This window comes from Octodon degus, unplaced genomic scaffold, assembly GCF_000260255.1.
Source record: "Octodon degus isolate 3935 unplaced genomic scaffold, OctDeg1.0 scaffold00086, whole genome shotgun sequence".
In the NCBI taxonomy this organism is placed as follows: Eukaryota; Metazoa; Chordata; class Mammalia; order Rodentia; family Octodontidae; genus Octodon; species Octodon degus.
Genome location: NW_004524662.1, coordinates 445,767 through 459,111, shown reverse-complemented (window position 1 = coordinate 459,111; position 13,345 = coordinate 445,767). Strand labels below are relative to the sequence as shown.

At 38.2% G+C, this 13,345-nt stretch overlaps 1 long non-coding RNA gene across 1 annotated transcript; it reads left to right on the top strand.

Moving 5' to 3' along the window:
- Window positions 1-844: 844 nt before the first annotated feature.
- On the top strand, window positions 845-8,148 carry LOC111818286. Its single transcript, XR_002822302.1, has 3 exons — window positions 845-937; window positions 1,890-1,895; window positions 8,138-8,148. It is a non-coding gene; the product is annotated as an uncharacterized LOC111818286 (long non-coding RNA).
- The last annotated feature ends 5,197 nt before the right edge of the window (window positions 8,149-13,345 follow it).

Sequence of the window (13,345 nt, the reverse complement as noted above, 5' to 3'; positions counted from 1 at the left end):
TGCAGTGTTACACCCCAGGCCTGTATGGCTGGCCTGAGTTGAGCCAGACCTGGGCTAGGACTGGGTCTGGGGGTTCCTAAATCGCGGCAGAAATTCCTACTTGGCGGCCGGGTAGGGGAGGTACTGCAGAGTGGTGGGGGGCGTCCCAAGGGCGTGAAAGAGTGTCTGACCCACGCTGTGCCTGGGCTGGGACCCGGAGTTGGTCCCAACAGCGCAGGGTAGTCGGAAACTCTCCCCTCTCCACGTCTTAATAACAATTTCAGTGTTCTCTTTTTTTTCACGGTAAAGAAATTGGATTTTATTTTATAGGTATTTGGGACACAGTAGGCTTTTCAAAACTTACTTTGAAAGAAGTTTAGAGTTTAATATGAGACACAAAAATAGTGCACAATCAAATTCTATTACTTAGATTTCTCTAATGTCAACATGTTGCATGGCCATTATAATTTTATTTTTCTGGTAGTGATGATTGAACTCAGGATTTTGTACTTGCCAGGCAGGCACTTACACAACTGAGCTATATCACTATTCCCCATCATAATAATTATTTTTAATTAATTTTATTGAGAAACAAATAGCAATGAGATAGTTTCAAAACTGATTAGTAGGATAGTTTCAATAGATTATACATTGCATATTGCTGTCTTTGTAGTGGTTATGCATAGCACAAGATGCAGACATGGTATCCTGTCCAAACACTATTAGCACAAATCTTTCTTCTCATTGAATTAAGAGAAAGTAGCTGTATATCTAGCCTAACTATTTTGTATATACAGATAAAAATGGTCCTTCATTTGTGTCCCCTTTTTTTTTTATTAAGTGTTGTCAGAGAAGGGTATTCCATTGCCATTTAAATATTGTAGGTGCGTGAATTTAGCAAAATAATCCAATATAGTCCAGTAGCCCATAATAGTGGAGCACTATCTATAGGACTGGCGTGGTCCGAAGAGCAACTTCACTGTTCTACATTGGCTTATTTTCCTTTTTTCCTCAAACATGCCTAACAATTCCTATTAAAAATAATAAAAAATAAAAGCCCAACTTTTTTTTCTCTTCCATATATCTTTTGTCATTTATTTGCATTGCCCTTGAGTATTCAAATAAGCTACTCAATCTCTCTACCTGTTCCATTCTGCCTAAAAAATTCAGAATCTAATTTCTAGCCACACCACTCCACTCTAGCTACTGTTCAGCGGCCTTTACTCTCCTTGCTCCTCACTGAGCTTAAGGCACTTCTCCACCCTCACTCTAACCTCACTCCCACTTTTGGTCCTGCCAGTTAGTGCCTCTTCTGGTTTTTCTCCTACTTCTTTCATTATATTACTTTTTATCCTGCTGATTTCTACTTCCTCTTTCAATCTCCTTAACACTTATTGACATATAATGTAAACGAATAAAAATCAAAAGGCATAATTGTGCAGCGCCATAAATTTTTATGACTTACACTCCAGTATAATCAGCATCCAGATTAAGAAACAGATTGTCTGTGCCATGCTAAAGGCCAGGTCCGACCCCGGTCCAAGCTGCCCTAAATGTGACTCCTTAGTCTTTATTCCCCTTCACCAAATAACTGTTATGAAAGTTATTAACATTTCTATATTGATAAATCCTGCCCTGATTATCTCAAATCCCCATTTATTGCTTGAAATCTTTTCTATCTTTTTTGTACAGGTAGGCATTAAAATCTAATAATTCCTTTTTCAATATCTGAAATTGATTTTTTCTTTTCTTTTTTTGTTATTTATTTATTTGGTACAGGGTCTCACAACATAGCTCAGACTAGTAGTGTTTTTCCTGTCTCAGCCTCCCTAGCACTGAGATTACAGGTCTGAGCCACCATGCCCAATTCCAGGCCCAGCATAGTGGGCCCAGAGGTGATGCCAGCACAGAATGTGGTACCTGGGATCAAACTCAAGCTCCATATGCCTTAAGCTCCATAAGCAGGCAGAAGCTTATGGTAAGCTATCTCCCCAGCCCTGTTTGTTGTTGTTGTTGTTTTCATTTACATTTTACCACCAGAGTATAGCCATGGTTCAGAAACAGTGACCTGTAGCCCAAATACTGCCTTTTACATGTTTTTATAAATCGTTGTATTGCCTTGTTCAATTTTTTAATGAAAAATAATCAGTCATTCATTTACATACTGGATGAGGCTGCTTTCCTGACACAAATATTTACTTACGTGTTGAGAGTTGCTGTAATCATGGAAGTAATTACCACAGAGACCATCAGGCCTGAGAAGCCTAAAATTTTTTATAGCTTTTCCCTTTACTGAAAAAAATCAATCTTTGTTCTATTTTATTTATGTATGTATTTATTATTTTGTATTTTTTTAGGGAAAGGTCTACAGGGTATTCAGGGTCTCACTACTAGATTGGACTTGTAGTGATCCACCTGTTTACAGCCTCCCAAGAGCTGGGATTATAGGTATGTGCCACCACGCCCAGTCTCAACTGCTGTCTCAGTGCACCCCAGAGGCAGGGCCGGCAGGGCAGGCCCGGGGATAGAACTCCTGGCCTCTGCGCCTGTTTGCAGGTCCTTTAATTCGCTGAGCTATTTGGCCGGCCCTCAATCTTTGTTTTAGATCATCATTATTTACACTAAATTGCACTAGTAATTTTCTGTTGGGTTATGAATGCTAATATCCCATTCCTCCTATCTTTGGCTAGTTACCCTATTAAGGCTCCTCAAACATTTTTCGTATTTACCATACATTCTTCGGATCAGCATAGGCTTAAATTCCTTTTCCTAGCAATCAAAGCATCTTCTCAGTTAAGAAAACTGAAAGCTACAAGCATTAAAAGAGGAGCCAAACACAGCGTCCAAGCCTCATGCTACTACTTCTTTCTTCATTGCTAGTACTTCCTACATCTTATCCTTCAATCTCACATCTACATACTTTATCTGTAACCATATTCTGTGACTACTAAGGAGGCCTTTCCTTCAGTGCTTGTATGTATCTCTTCTTCCATAACACCCAGCCCTTTGAAGTTCATACACCCTTTACACTGGATCCATCTTCCCATTCTATCACCTTAGAGCATGGGTAGGTTACAATGCAGATCTGCACAGCGACGATCCATCATTGTAAATTTTTTCTTCAGGGATGGGAAGCTCCTGAAAGGTAGAGCATATTACTTCTGCTTTTCTCAAATCTCCTGGACACAGAGCAAAAACATAATGGTAACTGCTGTATTTGACTTCAAGGCCTCATAAGTAAATTAAATCAGAATTCTTGTTGAAAAATGATGCTGCCATAGTAGGATCATGAAACCACATTTATATCTTCCCTATTCCACTGGTAGCAGGAATTAGAGTCTACAAGTTCAGGTGATTGAGCACAACTGGTGAGAAAGACTATCTTAGGCCATTATGTGTTGCTGTACCAGGATATCTGGGGCTGAGTAACTCATAGCAAATAGAAATTTCTGGGACCTGAAAAGTTTGAAATCAAAGGACTGGTATACGACAAGGGATTTCTTACTGAATTGTCCTTTGGTGAAAGGCAGAAAGATAAGAAAGAGAGAGATAGATAGGTAGACAGACAGGAAAACAGACAGGAAAGACAGCAGGCCAAATTTATAGTTTTACAAATGAAACTGAATAACTGCACTGATCAGTTCATGGAGGCAGAGACATCATGGCCTAATTATCTATCATACTTCTAAGGTGGGCCAGATAGCTCAGTGGATTAAAGCACCTGCTTAGGCAGGTGCAGGGACCGGGATTAGAAACCCAGAGTGTCATGCCAGCCACAGCCCCAGGGCATGCTGAGAGAGCGAGTGAGATTGGGCATGGTGATGCATGCCTGTAATCCCAGCACTTGGAAGGCTAAAAACAGGAGAATCACTACGGATGCAATCTGTGTAGTGAGACCCTGTAGACCCCACACTGAATACATAAAAAAGTCATAGTTGTTGATACTATTACAATGGCAATTAAATTTACACATGAATTCAGAAAGGGACAAACCATAGCTAAGAAAAATCTACAGATTTAGCTCAAAACACCTCTACTTTATAACTCTAGTTTACCATTCTAGGTATAGTGACTTAGAAATGGCATATTTCAGACTCTATGTGTACATTTTCATCATTGAAAATTATTTTCATTTTATTTATTTTTCTTGTACTTTTCTATATGGCTTTAATAATGAAGTTTGGGAGAATTGTTTATTTATTTTTGGATTTTTGGTTTTGTTTTATTCATAATTTTTCTGGTCTTCACAGGGAAAAATAGTGTTTAGTAAAGAAATTGAATTTGGGTTATCTTAGTTATTTTTCTCTTGTTCCTGGGACAAAATATGACACCCAAAATTAAACAAGGAAGGTTTATTTAGCTCACAATTTGTGGAGACTTCAGTCCATATTTGGCTGACTCCAAGGCAGAGCAGCATATGACAGAAGGCAGCAATTCATGGTGGTGGAAAACAGCAAAAGCAGTAAGAGCAAAAAGGAGGGGCAGCAGAAAGGAAGCCTCCTTCCCTTCCTTATACTGCACTTCAGCTATGCACCCCCACACTGGGTATAGCACTCACACTCATAGTACCAGCACCAGACCATGAGTCAAGCACAAACTCGAGAAGTCGGCCCTGTGTCTGCATGAGGGTGGGGAAATCCAGACACAAAGCATAACACAGGTGAACCATGGAACTCCAAGCAGTGCACGGGTACACACTTGGAACTCTTTATCAAAGAAAAACAAAACAAAAAGGCTTAAGAATTAAGCTATATAGAAGTCACTGCACACATGCCAGGACCAAAATTTCCACACACTGCTTCCATGAAAAAGCCATTATAAACAACTTTAAATGGCTCTTCATCACATTTTCAAAGAAATCTCACATTTCATAAGTAAATGCTTGCTCTGAAGTTCTCAGGATTCTGAATTGTACAGCCCTGGACAAGAGAGAGAAAGCAAATCCTGTAAATCAGAGAATAAAGCAGAAGAAAATGGAACAGTGAGCTGCATCACACTAAATAACTTTTCTGCGATTGTGCAGACCAAGAAAATACTTTGGCAAATTCATTGCTAATCTAAAGATACTTGGCTCTGGGGCATTAACATTATCTTTCTAGTCCATGACAACACACGTGTACAAATGCCATTAAAAAAAAATCCTAAATTACAAATACGTCCCACTTGTTTCTTCCATCTTTCCATCTCATGTTTTCTCTAGAAGTTCTCTGAAATACAAAACAATGAGCCACACGGATTCACCATCCTGTATGGTTTGGAGATGATCCAGCAGTGGCACTGCTTTGAGTATTGTCCTTTACAGGGACATTGTTTTCCCCTCCCTTTCGCCAGCATTCTAGCAGTTGAATCTGCATGATTAATATGGCAACTTCCAAATGATCATATTTTTTAAATTACAGAACCCAGAATATGCAGTCATCTTCACCTTATGTAAGAACTTGTAGGACTTCTCCCTATTCTGTAACTGATGTGAGGTGCATAACTACTGCTGGGTTTCACTTGCAGGAAAGTGCTATGTGTATCTAAACCAGCCCAAAGAGGCTGAGAACCATTGTGATCTCTGGTCAGAAAAGCAGGGGGAAAAAAAAAGACACAAACCTTGCATAATGAAAATGCCACAAAGCCCTTAATCTTCCTGCCCGTTGTCTTCCACACATCCTTTCCCATACTATAAAAGCCCTCTGTGCCCCCTGTGTTCCCGAAAATGGGGCTTGAAGGCATCGGTTTCCTCTTCTCAGAAGGCCAGTCCTTGAGTAGAACGGACTTCCTTTGCGCTGAAGCTTGCCTCCTGGGTATCAGCTTTCAAGTGCTAAACAGCTGGACTTGGCACCAGTAATAACTACGATGAAGAAAAAGTTTATGGGGACTTAAATGGCCTCTGGTACAGCGTAGGACGCTGTGGTCTCACAATGCTGATGGCAGAATATTGCAATTTGTTGTTTGCTGCATGACTACTTCAGGATACTCTGCCTAATCTCTTTCATGCACCTGCAGGCTCAAAAATAACCCTCAACCCTTCTCAGTGGGCTTTAAGGACCTCTGTCAACTGCCTGGAGGGAACATGACATTAAAGTGAAAGCCCCCACAGCAAATGTAAATTTTATTCAGTTCTGCTCCAGCAGACTTCTTGTCATTTAGTAGGAGTATAAATGTAATATGATTCTTATTGCAACTCGGCAGTTTACTTTTAATCTTGTCTCTAGAAAGTATTGCCCATATTCACCGGGTGACAGAAGTGTCCTTACAGTAGACATCAAAGCTTTTGTAGAGTAGCATATTCATTTTGGTTTAAATTCTCAGGTATTTCATTCTTCTTTTTGCATATTTTTCCCAATTTTAGTTTTCAGCTTTTTGCTTTTCATTCCAGTTGTTGCTAATCTTCAATTAACTTAAAAACTCTTACCACATAGCAATAATTATCAGTTTAAGTATTTATGCACCCAACATAAAACCACAAACTCTATTCCAAAGCTTTCATTCACCATTATTTCAGACTACTTAGACTATGGAACTAGTACATACGGAGTCAATGAGCTCAGAGTTGTGAACATAAATAAATCCAAATATAATGTCTTCATGGAGCTCAGAGCTAATAGCTAGACATAGGGACTAGTGAAGTAATTGTAAAACAAATGTGACATGGTTATGGCATCTAGTGTCGTGAAAAAGAAGCACATCATGTGATGTCATAACATTTTTTGTAAGAGCATATAATCCTTCCCTCAAGTGGTGTCACTGGAGCTTAGATCTGAATGACACATCTAGCTGAATTAAGTCAAGATTGCAGAGGTGGGAGTATTAAATATAGCAGGTAACACAGCAAAGATCCTGTGTGGGACAAGGGCCCCAGCGAGCACAAGAAACTGAAAGGAAATCAGTGTGGCTGAAGCAGAGGGAGTAAGGGGAGGCTGGGTGTAATAACGAGCTGCGTGTTATTGATTCTGTTTTCAAACTCTCTCCTCACTGTGTTCATTTCTCTAATTTCTCACTCCTCCTAACCTTCTTTAAAGTAGGATCAAATTCATGTCTTTTCTAGAATCATACATCATACACCTCTCTACTGTCTGCTCTTATGATTTCACTCTGGCCCCTACAAATGAGTTCACTGCAGCCAGTGATATTTCCAAAAGCAAACTGTGTTACATGAGCTCTCTAATTAACACTAATCAGTGGCACTCCGTTTTTCATAAGAGAATAGGCCTAGCAACCTGTTCTCAATGTACCATGGCCTTTTCTCCCAGCCTCCAGAGAACAGGTACTCAAGCTATTCCTGATACATGCAAGCTCATGACTTTCTTCCCTTGGTTATTAGATGTAATTTTTAAAAAGAGATGTCACTAGTGAAGGCTTTTCCTCAAAACAATTCCTGCTTTCATTTCTATGTTTTCATAGTCTCATGCTTTTTCTTTCTGATGATAGATTGCATTACTGGCCTTAATTTTTCACTCTTTGCTTATTTGTGTTTTTCCTGTGACTATAGAGCCCTTGCTATGGAAGATGAGTATACCTCTCTCCTCTTACCTTCAGTGTGGCTATGACCCTTGCTTCAGCTAGTGAAGACATCAAGTAAGCCAAAATTCAAATTTCTTTTATGGTTAAGCCATCTCGGTTATGCTTGGACTACTGAACGAGCAGACCCAATCTCATGTAGTTTAATATTCTTTAGCTGAGCTCAGCAAAGAATAACAAATTCAAAGGGCCAACCAGATAGCTCAGGATACTAAAGCACCTGCTTAGGTGGGCACAGGGACCAGGTTTAGATCTGGAGCATGCCATACGGGCCCCACCCTTGGAGCATGCTGAGACAGCAAATGGCACTAGGCATGGTGGCATGCACCTATAATCCCAGCACTTGGGAGGCTGAAACCAGGAGGCTCATTGTGAGTTCTATCTGTGTACTGAGACCCTGTAAGACCCTGTGCAAAAATACATATAAAAAAAGATCAAAAACTCTACCCAGCTAAGACAAAACCATGTGAAAAAATACTGTCACATATATTATAAATATCTATCTCACTAAGATTGTTATTGATGATCCATTACACTGCAATCATTAAGAAAAATTCAATAGGTATGAATTGCTTTAAATGGAAAATGGAAAGTATGTTGTATGATTTGTCTAAGCTATTAAAGTACAAGCAATAATACAGACACACAGAGAAGTTTTTACAGATGATTTTAACTACCTGTAAGAAGTTAATGATAACCAGGAAAACAACTTACTTGGACAAGCTGAGCAACTTCCTTACTGGTCACTATCATGAGCATACCCTGTAACTACTTGGTATGCACATCATTTCTCTAACTTGAAAATGAGAATGAATTTAGGGCTGACCAATTAGCTCAGCAGATTAAAGTGCCTGCCAGCAGGCACAGGGGCTGGGGATTTGATCCCCAGGCCTGCCATGCTGGCCCTTGAGACTGGGTGTGGTGGCTCATGCCTGTAATCCAAGCTCTTAGCAGGTTGTAAACAGGTGGATCACTATGAGACTGATCTAGTAGTGAGACCCTGAGCACCCTGTAGACCCTTCCCCAAAATATGAGAGAGAGAGAGAGACAGCGACACAGAGAGAGAGAGAGAGAGAGAGAGAGAGAGAGAGAGAGACACACACACACACACACACACACACAGAGACAGAGAGAGAGAGAGAGAGAGAGAGAGAGAGAGAGAGAGAGAGAATGAACTTAGCAAGGGTAGAAAATAAGTTTGTCTTGAGAAATGGCTCCAGTGGATTTCTTTGACTTTTCTGGAGTGCTGCACTGAATTCCAGATGCTGCACTGGAATCATTATTCCGATGCCAAATTTAGGTTCAACTGGACAAAGTATAATGATTAACAATGCCTTCCCTGAATAAGAGAGGAGAGATTTTGTATTATCAGAGTCACATGTTTGACATACTTATTATTATTTTTATTAATTATAATTATTTTTATTTTTGATATAGGGTCTCACTATGCAGATTGTACTCATAGTGATCCTCCTATTTTCAACCTCCCCAGTGCTGGAGTTACAGGTGTGCGCCACTACCCCAAGTCTCTGTGGCAGGCTCAGTGTGCCTAGGGTGTGGGGGGGTGGCCAACGCAGCATGTGGTACCAAGGTTCAAACCCTGGTCCCTGCACTTGCCTAAGCAGGCACTTAGTTAACTGAGCAATCTTGCCAGTCCATCTTTGATATACTTAGAGAACCTCTCTCATTCATTTCCATTTGACATCCAGTAACTTTAGTGTCAATGATCATAAGATACAATATAAGTAAAATACAGCTGAAGTCTTGGTCAAGAATTACCTATTTTCCTTTGCTAAGTATACAGAACAGCTGAATAAAGAAATCTAACTGTTGGTCTTACTTGCAGTAGTTTCATAGTTCAGAAGTTCACTCAATGGATTGATTATCAAGAAACCTTTAGGCAGCAAGTAATAAAATGCTCACTTAAAATCCAAAAACTGTTGGCCTTTTACATAATAGGACATCATGTCTTAAGACTTTGTCTTTTCTCTCCATCATTCAGCTCAGCTTTTATGAGAGACTAGAAGTTCTAGTGTTTCAGGGGAAATAAAAAGACTGAATCTCATTGGCCCTATTCTACCCACCTAAGTCATGCACTTACCCCCAATCTACTGACAATTCCAGGAGAAAAGGAGGGCTCATTGGCCACACCAAGGACATAACTATGCCTTCCTGAGGTATTGTAATTGATTTTGTTTTTATTTCTCTATATTTTCCTAGGTATTCTGAATTCTTCACAATAACTATGTGATATTTCTATAGTAAGAAAGACATCAGCATCATTCATAAGACTAAAAAGTCAGAGGTATAGTTCTGGTTGGACTTCTTTTCAAAAATATACAACTACAACCTTTAAATCTGTTACACTTAGTTTTGTCAAGATGAAATCTTAGCTCTGTCTCACTTTTGCAAGTGCGATGATACAAATTAAGGCTTCTTTTGATCAGCATTATTTTTCACTCTCCTTAAAGTGATCTTTGCATAAAATTTACTATACAGTATAACATGAGATAATTGCTTTAAAATGTACTTGATATAATAAAAAATCTTCAACATAGTGCTCTTTGCTTTTGTTGTGTAAGGGAGACATAGTTGTGTTTTGTGCTTTATTCTCCACCATTGTTTGTTGGATTGAAAGATGTTTCTAAGTATAGACCTTCCATGTAAATATTGAAAGAAACAAAAGGACAATGTTAATTATGTGAAGTCAGGAAAAGCCTGGTGTATGCAAAGCTCATCTGTGGTGTAATGAATATCCTTTACAACACTAACTTTGAATGCATACTGTTGAACCAGTGCCAGGAACTGTATGTGATTTCCTCCAGAACTGAAGGCACATTGTTCGGCTCTTGGAATAAATTCTTAAGATCTCTCACTATAAAAGAACCAAGAAATATAACTCCAGCTAACATGGAAAAAGAGGTGCAGCCTAGGGTACTCATCCACAGTGCATGTATCCCTCAGTTTTAGGCCATAGCAGTCAAGTAACTCTACATCTTGCTTGCTTTCTGAATCCTTTAGGATTCCACCACCTGTGCATCTTGAACATTCATAGGGAGGTGTTCACTTTTACTGTGATATAAATAAACGATACTGTACATACAGCTTTGTTTGGTAAAAACTCAGTAAAGTGTTCAAACATACTTCATGCACTTTGAAAAAGACTCTCAGGCAAAATTTGCACATCTATAAAGAGTTACTCCCAAAAGAGCCCCACTGAATTTTGATCAATTGACTCTGAAGTCTAAAGGCCATACACATTTTCTTTCTTTGAGGTAAGAAGTAAGTACACATAAATATGACTAACAATAGCATGTTCTATATTTTTCATCCAGGATATTTGATATTTTGTACCACTCTGCAGGCTTTTCACACTGACCAGGCCATTGTCAGGATAACTGCTTCCTCCAGTCCAATTCTAACACTGCACCCTAGATTCCTTTTTTCTTAATATTAATTTTATTGAGAAACAAGTAGCAATGAGACAGTTTCAAAACATGTTATTAGGACAGTTACAATAATTAATGCATTGCATATTGTTGTTTTTATAGTAGTTATTCATAGTACAAGATGCAGACATGATATCTTGTCTAAACACTATTAGTTCAAAACTTTCTTCTCACTGAACTAAGAGAAAGTAGCTGTATATATATGGTAACTATTTTGTATATAAAGATAGATATAGATATAGATAGATATAGATATATTCACTACAAAATGGTCCTTCATTTATATTCCCCTTTTTTGTTTACTTTTGTCAGAGATGGGTATTCCATTGCCATTCAAATATTGTAGGAACACTCTAGATTCCTATCCTGCCTACTTCTGGCAAATCCCTTTCTCTTGGCTAGAGTATTTCTCAAAAAGAAAGGGAAAAAAGACGCAAGAGCAACAACATTTTCAAATGGTGAACATCAATTTTAGCATAGGTGGTTATATTTTATCCCTTCCAGATGCAGCAGGCGAAAAGAAACTGAAACAAGAATAATTGAATTTGAAAAAAAGAAATTTGTGTTTCGGTGCTTGTCAAAATCGAAACTGAATATTAAAATTCATCCTCACAAATTATTGTTTAAAAATTCATGGGATCAAAATAAGTCAGAACCAATCATGCAAAGATAATTCTGTCTAGCCATTTGTCTAGTGTGTTCTCTCATCTACCTGTATCCTCAACTAAAATCTGTTACGTTTTTGATAAGCCATAAAAGTCACACAATGTTGTTACACCGAAGTAACAATACCTGGATCTTGCACCTTCTTTAAACTCTTAGGACTGCCATGTTGCTGTTGTTTAGATACAGAATTCAAATGCCTATTTTTACATAACAATTTCCTTCTCACAAAGCAAAACTGCTCTGGTAAATTATAGCAAATAGCATAGCAGAGTGATGCCTCAGTTCATGAATTTAATTTGTTCCACAAATCTGGGGAAGACAGCCACATTCATGTTTGTGTGGTGAAGATGGCCATGGTCATGCTTGCCACCTGATGGAAAGTTCATGAACAGAAGCAAAATTTTGCTCAATGCTTCTGTTTGTAAATTGCTTGTGGACAGATGTGTTCATGCACTGAAGTATTATTGGTGAGTATTTTGCAACCATGAAAAGGGCATGTTCAATGTTATATAGAAATTATTAAATATGTATCATATGTTTTATGCATAGAAAAATGAATTATAACATAGTATTAATAACAAGAGGAAATATAAACAGGTAAAGCAAGTCTTAAGTAGAGAAACTTGATATGATTATCATATGTCCCCTGATGTTGATAATAATTATCTTCATTAAAAAATAAAATTAATATTCATATATAGCTCTGACTTCATTTTTGACAAGTACTCATAGATGTGCGTAGATCAAAGTTTGGAAAACATAATGTCAACTATCTTTCTCTGGAACACTCAATTGTGAAACATAAATCCTTCGTCTAAAGTCTCTCCTGTCAGATATTCCTCATCTGATATGTTAGTTGATGACTGATATGTGTTTATGAGCTGATCTATTTTTCTGCAATGCAGAGCAAATACTTCTACTGCTGAAATTTTACTTTGTATGTCACACTACTAATCACATAGGAAGCACGGTTCTTTCACAGATTTTCATGGCATTCTCACTAGAAAGTAAATATATACACATCCTCATTCAACAATGTCATGTTCATGAAGTTTAAGAAACATCAATGGGGGCCAGGGAGATGGCTCAGTAGAATAACTGCTTGCCTGAAAAGTGCAGGGTCCCGAGTTCCATCCCTGGTACCAAAAAAAAAAAAAAAAAAAAAAAAAAGAAAAGAAAAGAAACATCAGTGTAAGTTCAAAGTGTGTGTGTGTGTGTGTGTGTGTGTGTGTGTGTGTCTATATATATACTTGATTTTGTGACTGGGTATGGAAATAAAAGTTATTACAAGAGAATACTAATGACTTGCATAAAATGTGTAAGTGGTTATCAGACTTAAAACCCTTGATGTAGACATATCAGGATAGTTTGAATTTAAATATTCTAGTATTAAGTGTCAGAATTTTTCAAATTTAAGAACATGCTGTCGTATCATATGTGATATGTCACCTACACCAGTGCTCATAGCCATGCCCTGTAATTAAGGAGATCAATATATCTGCTGTAGAAATACATCTGTGGAATGAATAAAGACTGTAAATAGCTTCAAATTATTTCAGATAAGCATTTTCTGCCAAATTTTTACAAAAGGCATAAGAAAAATCCTTTGGTTCTACTGGTTACATGATTTATAATTTGTGCCTAAGATACTGTGAATTTTTATAGTGCATCAGTTACATTTTAGAGCTGCAGTTCCTGTGCCATTGAGATTAAGAATTGCCCCGCCCACCTCTGTAAAATTC